General features: G+C 39.9%; 1 long non-coding RNA gene across 2 annotated transcripts in view; it reads right to left on the bottom strand.

Moving 5' to 3' along the window:
- LOC106494999 (uncharacterized) overlaps positions 1 to 24,674 on the bottom strand; it is a 214,411-nt gene extending 189,737 nt beyond the window's left edge. For both annotated transcript variants that reach the window (XR_010883645.1, XR_010883644.1), the window contains exon 1: positions 24,591 to 24,674. This is a non-coding gene — a long non-coding RNA (uncharacterized lncRNA). The remainder of the gene's footprint in view (positions 1 to 24,590) is intronic.
- Between the last annotated feature and the right edge of the window lie 1,856 nt (positions 24,675 to 26,530).

Raw genomic sequence — 26,530 nt, 5'->3', positions numbered from 1 at the left:
TATTTTTCACAGAAATGGAGCTAGACTTTCTTTTGAAATGTCTAAGGATTAAATCAAGTAAAAAGTTTGGCTTGTCAGTCTATTCTTTGAGGATCTGAAACACAGAACACAGCAAACACTCCAACAGGCTTGGAAGTTACTTTGCGGGTTATACACAACAGACCCAAAACAAGGCTTGCTATTTTAGGCAACAGAGGACAGGCAATGATAGAGAATTTCTCCAAAACAACATACTAAAAATTATTAATGACTCTAAGCACAAATTACTAGCATTTACTTGACAAGAATAAACATGTGAAAATATATATTCCATCTGTGACAGAAGCCTTTTACTTTTACCACCCAGTAAAGTGAAACCATATGAACTCCCCTCTTGTAGAGCCTGTGAGCGATGGTAAGTGCAATTTCACTATAATGAGAATTTTAAACTATACCAGATGCAGGCCAGAGCAGCACATTTATTTAAATATTCAGTTATGAAAGTCAGAATGATTTATTTTTAGGACTGTAAATGTTTGCTCAGACATTCTTTTGGCACACAGCTTCTGACTTAATCTCGAGGCGTTTTTTTTTCATCTCTGTTACGTCTCTAGGAAAACAGAGAAGACGACAGTCGTACAGCTTACGCTACAGAGTAAAGCACTGCTGTAGTTTGAGGTTGTCAAACATACGTCATTGCACTCCTGGCAGAAGCTGTTTGTCCACCTTAGGGTCTACAAGAGTTGAAATATATACCTATACCTAGCTTAAATATCAGTGATACCCCACCTAAACCAGAATGTTGGTTTGGGGATTTTTGGTTCACTGATCAGTTTTACTGACACATTGAACTGAATTGCTACAGCACAGTGACATAGGGTTCTCCCTCTGGTAAGTCAAAGGAAAGCTCTGTTTATGCCATTCAAGTTTCAACAAAACTGATAGTTAACTCAAAAATTTCAAAGGTGTAACACTGACCCAAAAGAATCCCTTGGAAATTTTCTAGGTGTTTGTAGGACCCTAACTTGCCAGCAATTTTTTTCTGTTGCTAAATCAGAAAACAGCTGCTGATAGATGCTTGGAGGATTACGCTTTATTTTGTTAATAAGGAATGACTGCAGCATCTCAGAAAATATTGAAAGTCATTCTATAAATAGTGAAGGTTTCTGTTACAAAATGCATTTGCATATATTAAATCAAGATGCCCTAATTAAGGTAACAATTTTATATGAATGTATAATAAAGAAGAACCCATGAATAATCTTTTCATTGAATGTGATTCTGGGAAAAGAATATGACTGAGATTGCATTTGAGGGGAAGATTGTTACATTCTCTGTGGTTTGATATAAATTTCTAGTAATGAAAATAAGGAAAATATGTAAGTCTATTAATAATATGCACTGTCATAGGACTTCCAAGACTTTACTAACTAAATCACAGTGTTTTCATAATTACAATCAGCTAAATAGCTTGTTAAGTGCGTGATGCAATTTAAATTACAAAATTAAAATGTTTGAACTATTTTCCTGCAGATTTGGAAAGGCTCCTTAAAGGATCTGAAGTGGCAACTGAGTGCCAGGATTCTCTACAGTCAGTGATTGTCTGCTGTTTGCAATCAACCTGCAATTTGTCATACTGCTTCCAATAAAATATTAATGCAATCAGATGAAATTATTTCCCTCCCAGCCTCACGTTCAGTTTGGAGTCAATGTCACATTTGCTATTGTTCTAAATGAGTACATGGTGCTCCAAGGAAGTAAGAGCTGGTGAGAGAGCACAAGGTGACAATTTTAAAATGGAACTTGAAGTAATATTGTAAAGTACTACAGGTCACTCTGGCCTAGTCCTCCATAGCCTAGGAACATAAGGCACCCTGTCCACCTCTCTCATAGATCACATGGAAATCCATGTTCTTCTCTGTATGAGCAAGACTAAGGCTTGATCCAGGCGCACAGTCAACTGAAGTATTTTAATATTTTTTTATCCAAGGAAAGGTCAAAGAGATCACATACTCAAATCCCTGAATCTGGATATTGACTCTCGAGAATAAAGTACTGAGTATTAACTATAACAACCTCCTTGTGGCCAGAATGGCAAAGATAATGGCTCATACACAGTCTCTGGTCAGTGATGCAATAGCCTTGCAGTCCCTATTGCCTAAAAGGACCTCCAGAAGTGAGTCTTCACTCTGAAGCACAAGGGCTGAGAATTAGTTCAACAAAGGCAAGTGCAGGGTCCTGCACCTGGGGAGGAATAACCCCATGCACCAGTACAGGTTGGGGGTTGACCTGCTGGAAAGCAGCTCTGCGGAGAAGGACCTGGGGTCCTGGTGGACACCAAGTTGACCATGAGGCAGCAATGTGCCCTTGTGGCCAAGAAGGCCAATGGTATCCCGGGGTGCATCAGGAAGAGTGTTGCCAGCAGGTCGAGGGAGGTGAGCCTCCCCCTCTCCTCAGCCCTGGTGAGGCCACATCTGGAGTCCTGCGTCCAGTTCTGGGCTCCCCAGTACAAGAGGGATGTGGCACTACTGGAGTGAGTCCAGCGAAGGGCTACAAAGGTGATTAGGGGACTGGAGCATCTCTCTTATGAGGAAAGGCTGAGAGAGCTTGGCCTGTTTAGCTTGGAGAAGAGAAGGCTGAGAGGAGATCTTATCAATGTGTACAAGTATCTGAAGGGAGGGTGTCGAGAGGATGGCACCAGACTCTTTTCAGTGGTGCCCAGCGACAGGACGTGAGGCAACAGGCACAAACTGAAACAGAGGCAGGTCCATCTGAACATGAGGAAAAACAACTTCACTGTGAGGGTGACAGAGCACTGGAACAGGTTGCCCAGAGAGGTTGTGGAGTCTCCTTCTCTGGAGATATTCAAAACCTGCCTGAATGCGATCCTGTGCAATGTGCTGTAGGTGACCCTGCTTGAGCAGGGGGGTTGGACCAGATGATCTCCAGAGGTCCCTTCCAACCTCAACCATTCTGTGATTCTGTGATTCTGTGTCTTCCTACACATGGGAATCATATTAGCCATATTTACCATTGCCGAGCACGGGTCAAGTTCGGAAATGATGCAATAAGCCTTTTAATGTTCTGACTTCTGGAGCTACCAGAACCCAAGTGGTTTAAGAAGTCTGCAAGGAGAGCACTGCCTTGGCCACCCTCAAGTCCTGCAGCACCCTGCACTCGCAGCTCCAAAAACACGACTTTCTTTACTCTGTTTTACCTCTCTCTCTCCCTCTCCTCATAAGAGTTCATCTAGAAGTTCTTAACCCTCACCCATCATATTCTGGAGGTGACCACTTTCTCTCTTTCTCTGGATAGTGTTTCAGAAACCTTCCTGCTTATGGGTTTCTTTTTCAAGTAAAGGCATTTCTCTCTTCTGTTAGATCAACCCAGCCAGTGCTTATACCACTGCCAGGCCACTAACAGCAGAGCCCTGAGTTTGAGAAAGGGCTCCTCAGGTTGTTCATAAATAAATTAGGTGGCACTGAAAAGAACGTCCTGGAGCAGAAAGATAAGTCCCGTGCTATTTCAGATGAGCATGGATAGGAAATTCTGATTCCTTACTGAGCAAAGAGACACCACCCCAGAGATGGCTTCAGAAATTTCCTAGTGCCGGGAATCATTTGAGACCACGACCAGCACACTGACTTTGTTCAACATTAGGTGTGTTTTAATGAACAGCAGCAAAGCTATAAGCTGTGAACATCAAAAATCTATAAAGAAAAATAAGCTATCTTAACAGCCCGGTGGCACAATTACTCACAATTAGAGGAGCTACAGATTGTAAGTGATTAAAAGTGAGTCTTAGATAAAGAGGGTGAATTTGACTAAAAATGATTCTATTAGAAAGATTTGACCTTCTTACCCATTAAGTTGGAACATTAATCTGGAGATGAAAATCAAGTTACAATTGAACTGAGACAATTACATTTCAATTTGGGTTGACAGTAAGCTCAGGTTTCAAATCTAATACAGTCATTTTGTGACCCCAGGCACCTCATCTGCAGTTCTGTCCATCTCTAAATGGAGACATTACTTTCCTGCCTTTGTAAAGAGTTTTGAAACCTTTGCTAAATGTTATTATTTATGTCCACACCCCTGAAAGCATAACTCAACAAGATGACCATGTTTGTACATCTGGGCCTGAATGTTATTGGGAACAAAATATTTACTTTAACTGCACCCAGATAAATTTTGCTAGGAATATCGCACCAGGTGACTTAATTACCATTTGATTGTTTGTATGTTTGCTTGTTTTTCAAACAGAATCATAAAGTAAGGTTCAGATCCCACCAAAATGTATTTGCTTGACTTTCTTCACAGGAACCTATCCACTGAAATCAGTGAGTTTGCTCATGTGCCTCAGTTCAGGCTTGAGTATACATCTGTACAATCAGAGCGTAAAATACGAAAACAACCCTATTTAACCCATCTAAAGTCAACACATCCTACTGTAACCTTACCTTAACGCCTCTGTCCTCACATACCCTATCTTGCCATACTCCCACTGAAGTCCTTGAATCCACATCCTATTAACTTCAAGAACAGCTGAACTACACTCTTCGCTCATTCATTACAGATTGTGGCTATCATATAAATGGCTCCTCAAAGTGTTGTCTGATCACATTCTTTGTGTTTTTAAATTGTTCAACTTAATAAATTAGAAGAGGAATGAGAGTGTATGTTGACTGCAGAGTTTGATATATTCAGATTAGTAGTGATGACAAAAGTGAAATATTGCATCTTAAAAAAAAAAAAGAGAGATTGAAAAGGTATAGGCTTTAAATAAGTAGCTCTCTTTTAGCCTCTAGCCTAACAAGATATCAAATTGACTTCCCCTACATCAAGCTCTGTAAGCATCTCCCTGTTTCCGAGGGACAGCTATATCCTAATTACCTTAAGTGAGTGAAGAAAGAAGATGGCATTTAGCAGCAAAGAGCAGGGCAAGAGAACACTTCCATTTTCTAGCTAAGCAGTTTGACAGCACAGCCGCTGAGCTGCTGGTATAAGGCCTATTTGTGTAGCTGCAGGAATGTCATTATGGGCCTCTCAGTGAGGTGCACTATAGTGACAGAAGAAAGACAAGTCATTCATTCATTTCATTTCATGCAGGAGATAGTATGAATAACAGCTTCTATAAGCTAGGGGATTAACTGTGCAAAGCTGAATTGTGGGGACCTTTTCCTTTTGACTTTTCCTCCTGCACAGCTCAGAGTCTGCTTCCCATTCCACCTGCAGAAGTGGTTCACAGAGAACATAACAATTCAAGGTACCCTGCCAGATAACCTGACGCCACTAAGTGTCAGAGGGCCAGACTTCTAAAAGGTGTTAATCATCTAAAGATACAAATAAAAGAAAAGGAAATGCTCACATATATCTAAGAACCTAACTCCCACTGAAGCCAATGAGCATGATCCTAGCATCAGAGGCCAGAAGTGCCTGTGCTTGCGTATCAGGCTGTACATGCTTGAGGTTGTTGCAGGCTGAGCTCCATTGCTGAGGTCTGTGATGAGAATATAGTCTCATGCATTACCAAATTTCACATGTGGGGAAAGGTTTTCATCTCTCCTAAACTACCTGTGCAATTCTGAAAACATGGGTGAGAAGGTGAGGGGTCAAAGAACTTGCTATATATCCTGCATCATTTTTGTTTGTTTGATGTGACAGAACTTGGCTGGATGTGCACACAAATATCAATCATCTTTGGGAGTGAGGTATTTTTCACTCATCAGTAACTCCTGAGAAGGTGATTGAATATCCTCTCCACTAAAGAAAGTGATTGGTCTTACTTATTCTTAAGGATTGTAGGTCATATTTCTTACATAGCACCCAAAAAGTTCAAGACTTTTTGGAAGTCTAGTGAAAGCCAATGTGTACATGAAGGTCATGTGCATGGTCACCACCAGCAGCCATATTTCTGCACTGCCATATTTTGAGCTGTCCTCAAAATTACGTTTTAGGTAGTCTCCAGAGATCTCCAGGAATAATATTGCCCACATAGATGCAAAGCCAATGGATTGTTTTCATCCTGTATGAGGACTTGTATGAAGGCCACAAACAGCAAGCCCACAGTTGCATAAAATAAATGAAAATGCTTTGAATTAACTATTACCCTGGGTTGTTATCAAGAATACCTTAGAAGTCTCCAGGTCATATTTGCAAGATTTCCTCTTTCACTGTGCTGTGAGCAAAAGGGCAATGTAGAGCAATTGGATATCTGTTTGAACCGTCAAGTAAGAGAGTCAAGCATCATCTCTGACAGGACCCTGAAAGTCATGAAGAGTACTTAAGGAACGTAAGGGTTTTAGATGAAGTCATAACTGAGTCAAAACAAGAATCACGAAATAAAATTCATGTCTTTAATAAAAAGAAGAGTCTTCAAAACAGATGAATACTGTTCTGGTCCCCATATTTTCTTATGCAATGTCTTCCTCCCCCCCCCCTTCTCTTTTTTGCCTAGCAATACCGACATTTTGTAGGAAAGCTAAAAAGAGCCATCCATTTTTATGATTCCTGATATAGTTAATGGACTGAGACTGCTCATGCAAGTCAGGGCATGGCTTAGAAGTCAACCTGAGAGGCTTAGAAAGGTCTGGGTTTTTTCCTTTATTTTGGCTTCTGACCTAATATAGAAGAAAAAAACAGCTCTAAAACCTGTTTTTTCCCCATTTTTTTTTTCTGTTTCTTAAACTTCTCTGAAGTCAGAAGAGTGCTGGTAGAAAGAGACTGACTTGATGCACCTCCAGCTTTCAGTGTAAACTGCTTGCAACCATATCTCATGCTGAATTTCCTGTGTTTATTTAAAATTGTCATTTTAAACTCATGGCAAAGATTTTTTGTATAATTATGAGTCGCATGGAAAAATCATCATTCATGTTCTTGAAGAATATATATACATATATGTGTATAGGCCAAGTGTTTTTATATATATATGCCAGTATGTGAGACAATAAGTGGTCCTCGGAAATGGTCCATTCCTTTCAGTCCACTGGCAAAAATTCCTACACTGGAATTGTTCAGCTTCCAAATTTGCTTATCCTGCACTTATCGCCACATATATAACACATAATATTCAAAGTTCAGTAACTTGGACTAGATTCCAGCTTTTCTTACACTGATGTATTGGAGATGATAAATTGAAATAGTACCATATGATACTTCTGAATTTTTTTTTTTTTTTTTGCAAGTAACTTTACTGTAATACAAGCAGACACAGTATCAAAGAGAGTCACTGAGGTTGGCAGGGACCTCTGGAGAGCACCTGGTCCAACCCCGCTGCTCAGAGCAGGGTCAGCTAGGGCAGGCTGCCCAGGGCCGTGCCCAGTTGGGTTTTGAATGTCTCCAAGGATGGATATTCCACAACCTCTCTTCCCTCACAGTAAAGAAGTGTTTTTTCATGTTTAAGTGGAATTTCCTGTGTTTCAATTTGTGCCCATTGCCTCTCATCCTGTCACTGTGGGCACCACTGAGAAGAGTCTGGCTCTCTGAGGAGAACGTGACACAGGCAGTAGGAATCCATCGTGTTATGTGTTCATACTCACAAATAGGTCTGATCAGTGTCTATTCTATTCCCAGATAAAAACTTTCCTTACTTTGGCACCCAACTTTTTGCTTTACTGTAACACCACATCTAGTATTTTATCCCACAGCTTTACCTCAATAGTAGTTTTTGTGTGGACTATAACAGATCCAGCTCCTTAAAGTTACATACTAACAATAGCATTGGTTCTTCCTTAAATTTTGGTGTATAATTAAACGGTTATCTAAAGGAAAAGAACGGGTGAGTTGTAAAGGTCAGGGGTTAGCAGTGGCTTCACTACACAGTGCGTTAACTCCCCATTTCCATTCTACTCTTCTGAGAGGCTAAATGTGGAGGTTTAATGAAGAGATCGAAGGGAAAATGAAAGAGGAACATGACAGCCAGAGAGTGTTGTCAGGAAGAGATTCCCCCCTAGCAAGAAGGCAGGAATGGTTTGTCTCCGAGACTTTTAAAACTTTTGTTTATTTTGCCTGCTTTATTGTCACTCTTTTGTTTCATTTTTGATTTATTAATCGATTTTTTTATGCAGGCCTTCTTTGGTTGAGTCATGTTCCTTGCCTCACATTGGGCATGTGACAGCCCTGTCATCCCTTGACTCTAAACCAATTATACCTTCATCTTGTCAATTGTCTATTTAGCAGATCAATTTTACAATACCGAAACCTGGTAATTTAATACAGCAAGAGAGCCATGCCAGTGCGAACCATGTCCATGCAGAGGAAATAAAACAGAGTAGTAAAATTAAAAGAGAATGAGTCTCAGACATGCTGTTAGCTTTGTCATTTCCCAAATGATTATCTAGAGTTTAAATAATCCTTGAATTCGCTTAGTGAGTTGCACATGCTCTAAGTACCTTAGCAGCTCATCATTCCTGGACACCAAATACAACAATTACTAAATATTAGAAAATGTGCACCTTAACGTAGAGCCCCAAGAACATTGATACCTTTCCCCATGACAGAGTCATTTTATGTCTACAGGTTTGTCATGGATTACACATCCCTCATTAATAAAAAGTATATTGTGATGTCAAAAGTAAAGTGGACCCAAGGTGAAGCAACTTACACAATCAGTGCTGGTTAAAGGGTGTGACACAAACATCTCTTATCAGGTGTTGTTTGTTCAACAGGAAATATGATTAGAAGAGGCAGGGAAGACAAACACAAAATGAGGCTCTAGTTTCTTTTTCACAGGGAAATCTATTGAGTAACGAATACGCACCTTGAATTGCATGACTAAAATCATTTGGTACCGGAAAAAATCCATTTTCTTCTGCAGAGTCATTTAATTGAAAACCAATTCACCTGGGCACATTAACAGGCTGTCCAAATGTCTCTTTTGGCTACACAAAAGTGCACTTAAGCAGCCAAGGTGGACGATTATGTGGGCAAGTGTGAGATGAAGCATCCAAATGCTTCATTTTGACATCCTGTTAGGATACCCATATTTGAAAGTTAAACCTCTGCCATTAAGTATTTTCAAGTCCAGCAGAAGCAATGCTTTTGAGTCATAGGAGCTGAAGGAAAAGGACCTGATACTTTTCTGCCTATGAATTTAAAGCACTGCTCTGCCTCTGCTAGTTCCGCCAATAACCCACAAGAACAGTGGAAGTATGTAAGAGCGAAAAGTAGTAAGAAGAAAACTAAAGGAAAATTATTAGGTGTTCTTGTATGAATAAATACTTTTTGTTTGCAGACTAAATTTCAGAAAAAGGACACGAGTAGTAGCAACTAAATATTTGCCATCTCTAAGTCTACAGAGGTTAGCAAAGGCATTTTTATTTTATTATCAATTTTCATACCCCTAATGGAACAGTAATCTCTTACCAAGCAACTGAGAACAAGGTTGTTCTCCTGTGGAAACCATTATCCAAGCATGATTATCCACCTAACTATGCAAGATTTCAGTGTATGACAATTGCTCTCTCAAACTGTAGAGAGAAGTCTTGCATCTCAGGTTCTGGCTTCCTCTATAAATGTAAATTCCTGACAATTTAAGAACACTGGGCTGATTGCACTGTTCTCTTCAAGAAGCCATTATGCTTTGGCTTGAACAATGACTACAATGATTCATAGTATCCTTGCTCCAGTTGCCTAAGCTCAGTTGCTCTGAACTAGTTTCTCTGCTAATGCGTGTTCCTGCCATATCATTTACTAGCTTAAAATGTCAAAAAGTCTTTGATTAAATTTCCATGTGGTTGAAGCCTGGGAGAGAGAAAAGGCTGAAAGAAGGAAACAGAAATAGGTGCAAAAAGAAAGGGAAAGAGAAAATGCAGATGAACATTAATAGATTTCTATTACAGATAAAAAGTGCCTTACTCTCCCCTTGAACTGAACCAAGTCTCAGGATTCTGGGGAAGTCTGAATAAGGATCTTGTAGACAGCTTTATGCAGAGTCTAGATCAAAAAAAGCAAAGGGAGGTGACAATGCAAATACTAGGATCATGAATCAAATACAGAATACCATTCCTCCGTATTTTCTATCTTTATGCAGTGACTGTCATCTTCACCTCCAAAAGGACATAACAAAACTAGGAGCAGCTCACACAAGAATATTCAAAAACGGTTCTCCTAGGCAGAGAGGTTGAAAGATTGTTCTCCCTGGAGAAAAAGCAAGCTGGAGAAGATATTGCATGGGTTCATAAAATGACAGTGATATAGAAAAGGCAGATCCTAAGGTTTCCCTTGTCCCTGTGGCCAACACAAGAAAAGGAGAGAAATTGAAAGGCAGGAAACCCACCCCAAACTATATTCTAATAACATGCAATTAAACCGGGAAGATTATTTTCTCAGCAACACAGTGAGACAAGATATTCAGCTGGACTTGAAACAAAAAGACTGCAGAACTGTGATTCTGAAGAATATCCAACTATTTTCATTGATGGGAAGGAATCGATCATCTCTGGCTATTAGAGAAAAGGATTGAACCTAGAGTTGCGGGTGGGCAACAAAACATCCCCAAAATTGTATGCAGCATCTAGTTGTGGCCTCTCTCAGACACTGGACACAGATAGGCCTAGTTCAGGATGGCAGTTTCGACATGTCTGTCTCCCCCTTTGGAGGGTCACTGAGCAAAAAAGGAAGCAAGGTCTTTGCACCCTCCTGTTCTGGGTGGCAGGTTTTTGACTAGCAGTCAGGTGAGATGGCTATAGAGTAGTCAACTCCCAGGACTGGGAAGGCTCAAATAAGGTCTAGAGAAAAAGCCAAAGTTTTGACTATTTCTGGCCCATTCTTTTATAATTGTCGCATGATCTATTTTGGATATTTTTTAGGATGAGTGAAAGCAAACCTCACTTCTGCTATGGGACAAGACTTTTTGGTTTGGAAATGCCTAGAAAAAAAAAACACGGAAAAAGGTCTAACGTAAAGTTTCCAACCTAAGATCCAATGCATGTTTAAGGACTTTAATATTCATCTACAGGTGAATCTACACAACATTTACCCTAAAGGCTGGAGTGACACAAACCCCCATCCACCCGCACACTTGAGATATTCTTGTTACCTTTTATTTATTTATTCATCTTTTCTTCTCTAACTAAAAAAAAAAGCACATAAAATGCCATACCCTGAGGCAAGCATATTCAATAAAGGCAAATCATACAAAATGAATAAGTAAATGAAAATTTTAATTATACACACTTGTGGAGAGTATTTATTCTTTCAGACAGGGAAGAAAAAATAACTTCCAGTAATTTGTAATTGAATTTTTTAAACATAAGTAATTCTAATATAAAGGCTGCCTTGTCTTATCTGGTCCTGAGCTGTAGTTTTTAATAGATGCAGTTGGATTTTGCAATTTGTTTTTAATTGATTTATGGTCTTTTTTTCCCCTGCAGTGCAGATTTTTGAATCCTAGTGTCTCAGAGAAGGGCTAAAAAAATGAAAGAAAGACTAGGAAGAAGCAGCAGGCTTTCAGGTATTTCCTGTAATAGGGATGAATTTTTCTATGTGTAGCAATCAGCAGCTGTGAGCCAGTGCAGGCTTACTGGCATAGTGGTGCTCCACAGAGAACTACAGAAACTTTCTGCAGAAGGGACAAAAATGAACATATCCATGCTCCCACATACTTGTCCTGGTGCTTGGGATGTCCCATTCCAGTCATCCTATGCAATCAATATTCAGCAAAATCTCATTGTGGTCATGGAGTGAGTGTACACTACGTGGGCCATGAGAAGCAGAAATACTTCTCGGTATTTAGCAACAAAGTAGACTTAATACTTTTCTCTGCCCCTCATAAGTTGTTTCCCATCTCAGACCCTGGTCTTCATACTTTGTTTATCTCAACATTTCTCTTTCCCCTCTGATTTCTCCTGCCTCTGTGCAGGTTATCTGAAAACCTGTTTCATGTATTTGTACTTTTAACAGGATGAAGATTATCTGAGATACATGTTACCTGAGTACAATTCACTCACTCCCAGCTTCTAATATAGATTCCAGCTACTCCCTTGCAATAAATAAATAAAATATCCCATGAAGCTAACAATGGGGAACTCCTGTGACTTTGTTTCAGTGACTCTGCTTCCAACTGGCATTGGTATTAGCCTTTATTTATAAGTAACTGATCTCAAATATTAAATCGCACCACTAGAGGGACCTTTTGTTAGCTAATAGCTATATAAAGTGTCCATTTCACCCAAAAAAGGGAGGGACTTAGGAATGTTAAAGAAAAAAAAAGATAACTGCAAAACAAATATCTGCAAATTGTCAAAAAGAGGCTAAGGCGGGCTGGCATGTAAAAAAACATTCTAAGGTTCACTGTACAGTAAGAGAGATGTCTGGTATTCTTCAAGAAGCAGAAATGTTATTGGAGAAAAATGAAAATGAATCACTGTTTTGTTTTCTCCAAAAGCACACTGTTTGTCTAAGTCGTGATGCAGTTCCTCTTCAAAGAGACCTGTAATCCCTTTCCTCTGTCTGATTCTGTGAAAGCCATCAAAGGACTGGTGTTTTATGCAGTGTACTGTTACCAGTCTGTTGTGAAGCTTCAGATAGAAACGTAAGACTGGAGTTAAAAGAGAGAAAGCTGCATGGAGTTGTATGAGTACGTTAAATAAAACACCCCAGCAGTTCCAACATGAATGTTAAGTTTCAAAGCAAACCCTGGCTTAGGTCTAGGCCTTCCTCTATCAAGCTGGCAAGAAAAAGGTAAACCAAGACTCACTGAATCATTTCTGCAGAAGACAGCTTTATGCTCCACAAGCATTAGGATTCAAAAGGGATGTCAGAATGGGGCCATATGTCTACATATAAAGACATATGCTGGATAGCTTATTAGACATGAAGTCAACATCTCTTGGCTGTATCTTATAAGAAGGGCTGCAGTGGTCCAAGAAAGCATTTTCTGAAGTACATTGAAGTTATTAATTTATTTCATCTTTCTAGTGTATCAAAAACACTCAGAAAGAAATAGCAGAAGGGGAGTGACAAATAGGCAACCATATCAATCAGCTAATTTTAAAAGATTTGCTCTTAGTCCCTGGTATTAAGGAGATGCCACGTTAAGGCCATGGATGCAATCTGAATGAGAATTTCAACAGCTATTTACAGAGGTGGAAAAGAATAAATAGTCTGGTCTCAGAATTTGTTAGAAAGTACTAGACATTTGGCTGGCTAAAAGTAAAATAAAATGAAACAAAACATTAAAATAAACAAGGGAGGCAACTAACTCCTCCAGTTTGGGATAGTTTCAATGTTTTACCACCACAGTGAATCTGAACTTCAGTTTCCACAGCTCTGCTGTTCACAGCTATTCCATTACATACAAATAACAGGAAACAATTGAGCCAGGGTGTTTAAAATGACTGTGCACAGCTGGCAAATCACTCTTTCTAGCATTTTCTCTGTCAATTTTCACCCTTAATACATATTCAACCTGACGGTCAGACTACCTGCTGACCCAGTCTCATCAGGATGAGAGAGAAAACAGACCTTTCTCAGTCAAGGGCTCAGCTGGTTTGCTCCCTGCAAACGTTCCTGAAAGATTGACTAAATCTGCTGGCAACTGCCTTTTTCCAAGGAGTAAGTGACTGCTTATTGTGTTCAAATAAAAATCTTTCATTGCCTGTGTGCAACTATTAGTTTTATAGTCAGTGATAGAAAAGATCAATTGCAATGCACATGGCACAAACTCAGGAAAAACTAAGCCTCCCAAATAAAGACAAATGTTGTGGACTTCCTTCCTCCCTCCCGCTTGCTCTTGCGATTCAAGAGATCCAACGGGGATCTCCAACAGGAGCTGCTGTGCTCCTCACCAGCCACGTGAGGGAAGCGAGCCCAGACCTTCCTCTGCACCCACATATTCCCTGCCACGTTACCTAAGCCAGGCTGCAACTGGACATGCATGGTACATGCACAGTTTGTCCAGACAAAAGCCTGAATTTATGCTAAATCCAAAGCCAGACTGTTTACTATGGACTAACACTTTCAGCAATTCAGTGGGTTTTAGGGAACGCACACCCACGCAGAATTTGCAGTCCCTACTTTTACTAGTGACAGTTGTGCTTAACTTTCCAATAGCGTGTGCAAAGCGTTCAGAACTTTAAGGTCCCTATTTCAGAGATATTGTGAATAATTAACCACCAGTCCAGCTGTTTTCATGTTATTTATGACCTGCCCAGAAGCACAAGGTATGGAAATACCACATGAACAGGTTATCAGCTGGGACTTCTAGCCCAGATTTGTAGACCCAAGAGGTTTAGATAAGGTTAGGAAAAACACCAGGATTTTACATTGCACAGAACTAAGGGCTTAAAATTGATCAGCACCTTCCAGTATACTTTCACCTCATTAGAGAAATACCTCTCCTAATACTTCTGATCAACCTTTCCCTGCCTCCCTTCCACCTCCAGATCATCAGGATCATTCTATGATTACGCAGAACTCTGGCAGCATTAGCTCAAAATCTGAAGTTCCCACAAGTACTGTCAGGAGAAAACTAATTGGTATATTGTGTGTATGGGCAAACAAAGGGAAAGGGAAACTGTTTAGTCATAACTAATTCATTATCAAGAAACTCACATAAACGTCAGTCATATTAGGTGCTATAACAAAACCTTCAAATACACCCACGTCACTTAGCAGCCTCAGCCGTCTATGTGTCAACAGTATTTCATTACTCCAGTGTCTATAGAACTTTCAGAAAAAGAATTTCAGCTTCTAAATTATCTGAAACACATGCAAATGCTGGAAAGATTCTTCATTCAGTCTATATTTCATATCTCAAAGTTATCTAATTCTGCTAATGTTTCTTCCATAGGAAGACAGCATTTGGCCAGTTCTTTGGGAGTGGAGCACAGCAGATGCTGCCTGTCACTGGTCTAGGGGTAAACCTCTATCCTCCTTCCTAATTATAACTGCACTTTCTATCTAATTTCTAATTCAAAGATGCAGCTAGAGCACTAGTATTCCCCTATACCATGAATGCAGCAACCGACAGTATAGAACAGTCTTTCAACTATTTTGTGTTCACTAAAAAAAAAAAAAAAATCACAGAAAAAGTCACTGGGCCCCTCTGATGGGGAGAGTTAAAGATCAAACCCATTAGGTTGGAAATGCAAGACAGTCCAGTTTGTAAGGAAGTGAAGGCGTGCTTTTTCAGGCAAAGTTCTTACCAAAAATACCTGTTGTTTAACTGAGGTCATCACAAAAAAAAAAAAAAAAAGAAAAGAAAAAAGACAACCAACAAACAAACCAACCTTAACATAAACTCAGCTTGGTAATTCTCAGTTGAACTTCAGAAAAGCTACAATGATCAACATATTTATGAGAAAAAAGGCTGCTTTTTGTTCCCTGCTTTTGTCAACTTAAGAAACTGAAAATTTAAGGGAATAAACTGAAAAAAGGACCCTCACGTACTCCATTTTTGGTTGGTTCTTCACCTTTTAAAGTATAAAATAGAACACACTTCTAGGTTTAGATAGGAGAAAGATGTGACATGCCCTGAAGACCAATGAAGTAGCATACCCACCACAGCCTTGGACAAGAAAGCTGTTTAGCTAATGCTTCATTAGTATGGATGGATAAATAATCCAAGAAAAATAAAAATTCTGTGCCTGAGAGGGATGGAGTTGCAACATTAGCTTCAAAACCCTCATAAGAATCTCACTGGAAAAAACTCTCATTCTTATGCAAAAGTTTGATCAGGCTAAGATCAGGCTCAAAGTGTTCACATGAGTGTCTTGAAATCTCATTGACTGCTTTCTTCCAGTTTTGGAAGGTTTCACTCACCAGCTGACTGAACCTTTTTTTCCCCCCTCACAGCACAAATGTTTTATTCCCTAATTATTTCAGAACATATTTGGAGAACAATCTATGAGACTGGTTTTTTTTTTCCTGTTAAGAGTTTATGTACACTTGCAAAGAACCACCCCTCTGACAGATGTTTGTGCACTCTATCATGAAAAATGTGAAACATGGCAACAAATGCCTTCTTCACTGAGCTTTATATTATTGAAATACTGGAAAGCATCACTTCCTGAGTACTTCCCCTCAGATATTTGTAGAACTCCCTTTTTCTTGGAACTAGAAATGAGGTCCTGCTGATAGAGACGAGCACCATAAAAAAAAGCAAGTATCATAACATCAGTGCAGCAGATAAATAAGATGGATATTACAAAACAATCATTCTATAATCATTTCTTTCTACATACACATACATCTAGTTTTCATGTGTTTGACTGCATTGAGAAAGGTCATCATATATGACACATTTACCAACAACACAATACTGTTAAACTTCGGTTCCCATGAAAACAAAGAGAATTTTGCCATTAATTTCAGTGTGACTGTAATTTCACATCTGAGTCATTTCTATAGCCTTAAGAAATTATAGCTCATCAATAAAAAGTTCTGATTTTACTACTCTCCATCTTTTCAGTGCTAGTTCATTTCATGTCTGTTGTAAGTTGATCAAAGTCAGGTCTTTTTTTAAAAAAAAAGAAAAAGCAATGCAAGACCTATTTATTTTGAAATTGAGCCTACCTTATGACTGTTCTTGTGGTTTACACTAAAGATTGATCCATTATCTATTTATTAGTGCAGTTCTATGAACTCTAACTAATGGCTCTTTAGGTCTTCAGACTAATGATTTCTTCATATGTTTTCATGGAGAAGTATTTGCCACTAACTTCAAAGAAAATTAGATTCGTGAAATGAATTTTGAGTATTATACTGGAAGAGAAAAATCAATGAGAAAGAAAGAACTGCAGAATTTAAGGGTCTCCACTGATATGGAAATACATGCTTTATATAAACAGGAAAATGAATGCATTTTCAGCAAAAGAGCTGAATTTCTAACATTTTTACAAATCAGACATCTGTTAAATATTTTGAATCACATCCCCTTTCTCTTTTATTTTTATATCCAGATAATCTGGTATCACTCTAACCCACTGACAGTTACTTCACTTTCTTCCTCCTTGGCTGCCCAAGTGGTCAGGTACTTAAATGGCATTATGTGTAATATGAAGCTGTGTGGCCCTGAATATATAAGCTAAAATGTATTGGTTAACTTAAAGGGACTGCCAACAGATCAGAATAATGGCATTTTACTCCTAATTTATAGAGGTCAGGATGATCATACCAAAGACAGATGATGGTGATCACTATGAAGGTAATATGCAATCTAAGTGTGTAACTTCTGGTGATGTTTAGTAACACACAATTCTTTGAATTACTTATTTTTAGGTACCTTAAGTAAAAGTAGTCATTATATTAAACTTTTAAAGGTAGATTCACCTAGGAAGTGAACACCTACTCATTTTTAACTCAGTGCGTACAACAACTTAATAGCATCATTACACATTATAAATACATCACTACATGATAAATATGCTGTGGTACATAGGAAAATTGGACTGCACATTTACCCTAATTATTTGATGAGACATCATTATACTAATTAACTATAAACATGATGATCAACTATTTTTTTATTATTTAATCTTTCCACTGAACAGTGCTTGCAATTGCAAAAGTTTAGTATCATTATAGTCTAAGCATAACTTTGAAACAAGAGAACAAAGACAATTCCTGGTATAATTTAAAAAAGCACACTTATCTAGAAGCCATACAGAGAAAGGGACAGGGGAGGACATGCAATATTTCAATATCTATGTAAATCAGTCATTCCACTGAAAAATCATTCAGATGCTGATGAATCCTATCTCTTACTTCGATGACATTCTTATGTCACTGGAATGTCTTTTTATATGCTCTGTGAGGGAGGAAATACATATCGTCCCCATCCAGTTTTTCTAACTCTTTCCAGTTTTTCCCTTTTTGTAACCAGAACCCCAGTGTCCCAAAATGAGAAAAAATAGAAAGGGATGGTGTAATTTATAAACAGTTGCCTGAAAAAGAGAAGGCAATGAAATTGGGGCATATTAATTTAGGAAATAACTTTACTTGTAAAATTGAAACAGCTCTATCCATTTGCAGAAAAATTTTGTGCTTGTTGTTATTACAGGTTCATGGAAAAGACAACCACAGTGGCTAAATACTACTAAACTGAAAGTCTTTTTAAAAAGGGGGGGGGGGTAAAGCATGAGGTTGTAGAATTATAAGGAGCTATTGCACATCTCTGCTATCTGCATAAGCTGTAGCGAGAAGCAGAGCCTGGCTGCTTCAAAGTTTGGTGCAGAATAGCCTTCTCAGGTGTGGTGGCATCTCCTGGCTGAAATTTGTCAGGGTGGTGTCTAACTTGCAGTGGAGCTGGTAGCAGCCAGAAACCCAGCACACTTCTGAGACACAGAACTACACCAGTACTAGTAGCTAGAGCAGTCCAAGGCATCTTCTCTAATCCTAAAGCCAAGTGGCACAGTGTACCGCATGCCCGTACAGCCCATTTTTCTGTCTCTCCCCAACAGCATGGCCCCATCTGCTGCCCACTGGAGATGGTCTCCCACACATGCTGCTCCCAGAGCCACGTGCTGTCTGGTAGCACACCAACAACAAAACTGTGCCAGGGACCATGCTAACAAACAGCGCAGACAATCACGCTCTAGTGCTCGTGCCCATATCCTGGCCCCGTTTTGCTTATTAGCACAGACACAACCATGGGTGGCAGGGAATGAATCCTGAACCAAACTATCCCCTGTTGTATGCTCTGGCTGGTTTTCCTCTAGGAGGAACCCAGTTGGGTCACAGCAGGTGGGGATCCAAGAGTCAGTTCCCAGGGGGCTGGGACCCACCTGCAAAACAAGAAGTGACCCCAAATTTAGCATGGCTAAAGGGCTTAAGGGACTGGGGCATCTGACATGTGATGAGAGGCTAAGGAGCCTGGGGTTGTTTGGCCTGGAGAAGAGAGGGCTCAGGGGGGGATCTGATCAACTTGTATAAATACCTGATTGGGGGAGGAGGGGGGGTCATAAAGAAGAGGAGCCAGACTCTTCTTAATAGCATCCAGTGACAGGACAAGAGGCAATGGGCACAAATTGAAACACAGGAAATTCCACTTAAACACTGCAAAAATACTTTCCTACTGTGAGGGTGGTCAAACACTGGAACAGGTTGCCCAGGGAGGTTGTGGAGTCTCCATCCTTGGAGATATTCCAAACCTGACTGGACATGGCCCTGGGCAGGCTGCTCTAGGTGACCCTGCTTGAGCAGGGTGGTGGGACTAGATACTCTCCAGAGGTCCCTTCCAACCTCAGCGATTCTCTCATTCTGTAAAGTTTAAATCCCTTTTGTTAAAAGAATCTGACCAGACCCTCCACAGCCCAAGGGAACACAGTAGCTGATCTACAGCCTGTAATCACTGAGCTACTGAATAAAAAGGGGAGAGAAACAGAATTTTCTAGTTATTCTTCAAGGGTTTTTTTAGCCAAAACTATTTGCCAAACAAAATACAACCACCACTGTTCTGTACTTTGTATTTTAGGTTAGGCTCAAGTCTCATCTTCAAATTACCCTGCTTATAAACCTGTTTCACAGTCTTATGATTCTTGAAGGCAGTTTTGGGGAGTTGTTAATTTTCGGTAGTTACTGAGTAGTCTTAGGTCCTCCAGTGGGGTATTTAAAACAGAGCGTATGATAGGACAAACAATAAACAGGAAGGTTGTTAATTGACTTTTCCCACTTTCACATAAGAAATCTATCAGCATTTGCATTTCTTAAGGGCAAAAAGAAGAAAAAAGGCTGACATTTTATTCCTGCCTTCTAGGAAAATTAACCAATTCTTCAACTTCCAAACTCTCACTTATGGTTGCAAGTAGATTCTGACTTTTTTTCTCTAGAATAAACTGAGAAAGGCAGCTGACATGGCTCGGCAGTGAACCAGAGCGCAAAGTCAGGCAGCCTACACTGTGATGCACAGACCTAACTACTGTTTCCTAGACTTGTTCTCAAACTACACAAAAAGTTAAAGATTTTAAAACAGTGAGTAACAGGCCAAACTATCTTTATATTACACTGAATTTGTTGCAATGATGAAGATTTACATTTTGCAGAACCAAAATACTGCTTGTATTTATGCTTCTCATTTAGTCAATAATAGTTAGGTCTGCAGGGCCTAAAACATTGCTCAATAAAAAAGGAAGAGAAACTTAATTAAACAAATACCAAACATATTTATTAAAGGTTTTATGGAACATAAAAGGACTTGCTCTTTCACATTTTAAGACAGTACCAAAGAATGTAATTTCTGACTGGTCTTTCAACTTATGTGATATACAACAAAGAATCAGAGAACACCTGTGACTAGCATTTCTTTTTCTTCTGCTGGACAAGCTGAGTTATGAACACATGGAAAATATATTTTTTAAAGAAGTAGCAATAATGCCGATTATACATATCTTCACTGAAGAAATCTAAGGCTCTAATGAAAAGGTATACAAGTGTCTTATGACTCCAACTTTGTTTTAAAAGCTAGAACCATATCCCTTGATATAGCTATTCCTGTAGAAAACCACACTAAATCGTTTATATGTCTCTGGGGGTCTTTTGCTGTGTGGTTCTATATCTAGAACAACTTACAGTGATCTCTGATCATTTCATTATGGCACATTCATGGAGGAATTACACACAGAACACCGAAGAGTAATAGAAGAACAGTTTGAAATTCTAGCTTGACACTGCATATACAAAATAGATTCACAAGACTGGAAAGAGGAAGGAGAAAAGGGACAGGACTTTTTCATTTTTTTAATCTGTAAACTAAATTTACTTGATATGGAAACCAGAAATCTATCACATATGAAACACCACAATACTATCTTTGAAAAGCAAGTTAGGTTCAAATCACACCTAAAACCACAACTGTAGCCAGTGAACACTTGTATGTAAAGTATCACGTAGGTATCTTAGCTGGGACTTCTGGATTTCCCACCTCTCCCCAGAGACAGCTGAACTGCCTAACTGCCCCCCAGTTTAATATGAAAGTACGCTAGGTTCTGCTTTTACACAGCTCAGCAACCAATCTGCATTTAAAGCTAGGAAGAACTCACACACATGCACACAGAGTGAAAGGATATTGTTCATGGCAGAAGTGCAAGGCAAGTCATCTAATTGCCTATTACAATCAACTGGAATTATAGAAGAGAGAAACCTATGATTTTGGTCTTACAGACCTCTTTTTTTAATTTCTTTAACACATTTAAGGATCTTTTCACATTTCCAATGTAACTTCATTTCTTCGCTTTCCTAATTTTTCCATCCTTTGCTGATAGTCATCCCTGTTTTGAAAGCCTCACCTGCCTCAGCAAAAATCCCAACCAAACTGCCTTAAACTCAGATGATAAAAGTGATTTTTGTTAAAATATTCAAATTAATGAGGCACTGATTAAAAAAATTAGTGCTTTCACTTTACCTGCAATGGGCCCTAATATTCAAGGTGTGATCCTTAAGGCACTAACACGAAGCAGTGGGTCGAATGCTAACTGCTCACATTCTGCATTCACGTTGTAGCTAACACCATCAATAGCCAACTGTCAGAATTATGCCAGATAGCCTAGCACATGTCTTCTGCAAACTATTTAAATAATAAAGACGTTCCCAGCCAAACGGTCCTTCAAGCCCTGTAAGCTACTTACCACTTCATAACCTTTGGTAGTGGTAGCAATAAATATATAAAAGAAATGTCCTCTGGTACTTGCCACTGTAAATGATCTGCATGTACAAGCAACAGAGGACAGAATTTTGTAAATGCTCCCCAAACTACGTAATCCTTTTAAATTCAGGCTATTTTGCTGACTTTGCCGCAGCCTGGCACCGTTTGGCGACTCGGCTGCCCTCACAAAGGCGCAGGGAATTCGCTGGAGCTGGGAAGCCCAGGCAGCGTGGAGCTGAGAGCAGAAGCTGCGCGTGCAAACGGCAGGGCAGAGCCTCGCAGGAGCGCCTGCCTGCACCGGGGGGAGCAGCTTACGCGTTACCTCCTGCCACAGTCAAGGCAAAAAAAAAATAAAGGGACTGTCGCATGCCTTTCCCAGCGCGGGTAGTTACTTCAAAAAAAAAAAAAGCGTATAAACCCAGCTACTCTACGCAGTCAGCCAACTGTTCTTACTTATTTGTGCACAACTGGATACCTCATTTACTTACTTTTAACTGCACGCAGGAACCAGAGTGTGCTCATGCCTCAAGCTTTAACTTTTACGTGGGGCATATTCAGAGTCTCTGCACGTGTGATGTGACACAGAAATGTCCCTCTTCCATTGGCTCCACCACAAAGGCTCTGCAGAGCAGAGTTGTCCTACATACAGAAAAGGTCACCTTATGGTTACCCTCTTCTTTAAAAAGGCTTCTGTGCAGATTTTCACAGTCCATATTAATCTATGAATTAATACACAACCCATTCTTTTGCCTGGCTGCTTCAGTTATCATTCAAGTATGGCCTTGATCCTGGCTGCAGTGGTGCCAAGAAAGCAGCCGGACTCCCCCAAGCCTCTCTCAATATCTGAAGCACAAACCCAAATACAGATCTATGCCTGCCTTTGTACAACTGATACTATACAAGAGCAGTGTGAAATGTTAAAATGCAGTGATAGGGGGGGAAAAAAAAATTAATTAGAATAATTTATTTTAAAAGGCACCTTGCATCAGAGCAGAATCAACTCTGAGCATTGCTCATCAAGAACATTTACACCACAGGCCACTTTCTCTAAATCAGAGAAATAAGTAATTGATATTTAATATGAGTCCTGGCAATGGTCCTGTTGTCAAACTCTCCATCTTTGATAGTCACTGGCGGAATAAGTATTTTGAGATCCTCTTTTTGTCCCCTGGTTAGAAGGAAACAGGGGCAGAATGATGGCTATGCACAGCTCAGCTGTACTTTTAGTCTTTTGACCTTGCACTATGGTTCAGATTTTTGATCTTTGATTCCTATGCCTGTTTTCTTGCCTCACTGCTTGTTAATAGCAATGCATAGGACAGATCTTCGCGCTGGAGGAATTCATCCAGACCTAACACTGCCACTCCATTTGTGCTTTTTTCCCTTGATCCTTCCCTTTCAGATCTCATGCTACACGGAGGACCTTGCCAGAATCAGCCTTCCAAAGCCTGAGATGATTTAAAACAGCATACAAAATGATTTCTTTACAATTATATGTAAAATGGAAAAAATACACAAACACAGAGAAATATACTTGGAAAAATTCCACAGAAAGACTTTTCTTATAAAAATACAGATTCTACTGTGCCCTAGGGAAGGAACTAGTGGAGTTTCTGCTTCCATATTCTTTGCTGTTGTGTGCTAAGAGTTCTTCACACTAGTCCTTTGAGTTTCTGCAATGCAGTCTTTGAAGCAGCTTTACCTGATGGAGAAAGAAAGAGGAAGGGCCTGAGGCTTCTGGGGTGAATTTTATGCCAGAGGCCACTGTAGGAGCAGCTTTTTGCTTCCCCACCTTACTGGGTGTGCCTGCAGTCTAATCTTGACCACAGCATCACATATACATCCTGAACACCAACAAGAAGTTTCAACTAGAAAAATAAACACGGGTATCAGATAGCTATAAATAAAAATCATATATTATAAATACACATGGACATATATATGATGCCTATATACATATTTTTTTAGCTGAAACTGAGTATTTGTTTTTAGAATACATCCATAACACTAGGCTCCACACACACTCTCTCCCTCTCTAACGTGCCAGAAGATGGACAGAAAAGGAAAGCTGATTTTCCTTAAGCAAGGAGTTTCGGCCACTGACACCACAGGGGCTTGAATTTTGCTTGGGCAGTCACAGTGATTGCTTAAGTCTCCAGAAGGAATCAGTGTCCTGGCATGAATAAGACTGTTAGAGTCAGATCACAGGCTACAGGTTGTTAGCGCACAAGGTCAGGACACTACACGACAAAACTTACAGATTTGAGAAGCATTCGCCTGCTATAAAGAAACTGAGTAAGCTGGACTTACTTAGGGAAAGAGGAAAACAGAAACGCAGCATATGTAGTTGCTGTTTCTTGCACAGCCATTTTTTACTCTGTGATTTGCTCAACAGGCAATACCAGAAAAAAATACAGTCCTAAACTTCTTCCAAAACATCTGCAGATCCTCTTCTCTGTCTCTTTTTGTCATGTTGACTAAGAACTTGAACTAAATCATGAAGCTAACTGCCCCCAGAGAAATAAAAAGATGAAGGTTGAACAGGATATTTGATGGGCTATGCAAGGTTCAAGTCACAGTCAGACCCAGAAGAACAAGAACTATTTTCGCTGCACCAAGAAAACAATATCTCAGGAGAGCTCTGTATCACCCTCCTGGGCACCAGTAATGATACTAACCTCGCTAATCCGAACCTACTAGCATCTATGATTGCTATTGTAAAAGGTGAAGTAATCCCTTCGCCGAATGGGTAAGAAAAGGGAGACAATAATATAGGTATAATAAAGAGGTATAATCTTAACACAAAAATTCTGCATATGTAAGATTGCTTTTCTTCAGAGAAAAACATGAGCAAGAGTATTATAAATGTTTGCACACCATTAAGAGTCATAGTACAGCAGCAAATTTGCTTCTTTGAGCATGAACAAATTAGCTGATACTCTTAAAGAGACCAAAATAAGCTTGTGAGTCATTAAGAAGCTAAATTTTAAAAATATTCATTTTTTTAATGCTTCTCAGTGAAAAAACTCACCATTTTCTGTGTTAGTCTTACTAAGAAAAGACATGCTGGGTTTCCTCCATTGGTCCTTTGGCTTTCAGCGATTGAAGGAGCTGGAAGGGAAAGCGAAATGGCAAGGTTCACAAAAAGGAAGAATGCTGGACTTGGCATATCAGCCCCTGTCACCAAATCAGCACCTGCCAGAACAGTGCTAATCCATGTGTCAGCCCTCGTTCTGCCTCCTGTGCTTTTCCTCCACTGGGTGATAAGTGTCTTTATCTGCACAGTTCTGCAGCCATCTGTCAATTGGGTGAGCCACCCCACCCCACCCTACCCTCCCATTAAAGCCTCAGCCTCCCTACTTAAGGCTGAAGGATAATTGAGATGCCATTTGAAAGACATACCCAAAACAACATTGGTAAGAAAAGGGTGAGCCATTCTGAGGTCAATTCCCATAAACAGCATTAATGATCTTTTGAATAATGAATTAGGGGAGAGCAGCAGCTGGTGCAGGAGAACCAGGAGTTAGTGTGAATACAGTTAGTCTGGCTGCCAAATTAAAATCATCAAAAACAAATTAACCAGTACCTTAAAGGGCATGCTCTGCTTAAATGGCAATGCTGATGGATTTTCATCTCAAAAGTGGCTTTGGATACCTCTAATAATTGCCTCCTGGAAAATGAATCTCTATCTTGTTTCACTTTTTAATGGCTGAAATATTATCGTAAAGGTCCTAAAGATACAAAAGATCAGTGAATATTGGCTTTTACTACATTCTTGCCAACTGTGTGTGTGATCTCTCTTTATTTTCAAATTTCAATAAATGTGGGTCTGTCACTATTGCTGAGAATAAGTCTTCTCTGATATGAACCAGGAGCACTTTCACTATTTATTTCTCCAGCCTAGATATCTGAAAAGTTAAGCACTGAGGGGGAGGGAGTGCTGTCTTTCTTAAAGCTTGAATTCAGGTTGGCATCTCTATTCAAGTTTAAACAGGTTTAAATGTGTCACTTGCCTAAGCAGGCCTCTGGGGTCAGTGCCTATTGGGCTGTGTGCTGTCAGTACATACTGTGACTTTAAGTCATCAAACGTGGCAAAGAGCAATGGCCCTGCAGAGGCTCCCAGGTTGCTGGTGCTTTGCAGCCACATGCTGCCCCACAAAGTTTCTCCTGTTGCTGTCTGAGCTGAAGCATCGCTTGAATTATGTGAAAAAAGATTCACCTTTTGTACTCAAGGAGATGCTATTTTTCAAAAAAGCCGTAAGTTGTCCTCTTGGGTCCAGTGCTTCTGGGAAGTTTAGCAAAGCCAGGAAAGGTGAGCAAGAAATCCTCTGCTTCTTCAAGGCTGGGCTCACTGCGAACAAGCCTCATAAAGGCAGAATGAGCTGGCCCTTGCAACGAAGGGGAAAGTATAAAGCAGAAAGGTCCCTTAGGAGTAGGAGGAGATTGCAGCACAGTGTTTGGCGTTTTGTTTGTTGACAAAGGGACCATGATACGGTTTTCGAGGTTCTCTCTAATAAAACACTGTTTCCATGGTTTGCTCACACACGGGAGCTTTGCAGTATGTTGGAAAGTACAAAAAGCACATTGTTTTAGTGCTCTGGCGTATCTCTAATCCAACAAGGACAGAGCAGACAAAGCTGGACAGGGAGAGGACATCATCTGACGATCACAGCAGCTGAAGCCTCATGTTTCTGAGTGAAGGAGACTTAAAACAGCAAAGGTCAGCTTCCCTCCAGAGCAGCCACCCTGTCCTACTGCAGACTCAGAGAAGAGGAGCAGGGAGACTCGGCACAGAGGTACCCAGCGGGGAATCCCAGAGATGCGCCTAATCAAGAACTGAAACACAAGCTGTTCCTTGTGGACTATGTAGAAAATTACATTTACACGTAGAAAATCTTCTCTCAGTGGGGAAATCCAGGCATTTAGAAGAAAACAGTCAAACTAAGATTAGAATTCATTAAGATTAGGTAA

The sequence above is a fragment of the Apteryx mantelli genome, chromosome 3 (genome assembly GCF_036417845.1).
Source record: "Apteryx mantelli isolate bAptMan1 chromosome 3, bAptMan1.hap1, whole genome shotgun sequence".
Classification (NCBI taxonomy): domain Eukaryota; kingdom Metazoa; phylum Chordata; class Aves; order Apterygiformes; family Apterygidae; genus Apteryx; species Apteryx mantelli.
Note: the sequence above shows the minus strand (reverse complement) of the source record. Positions and strands in the feature narration are given on the sequence as shown.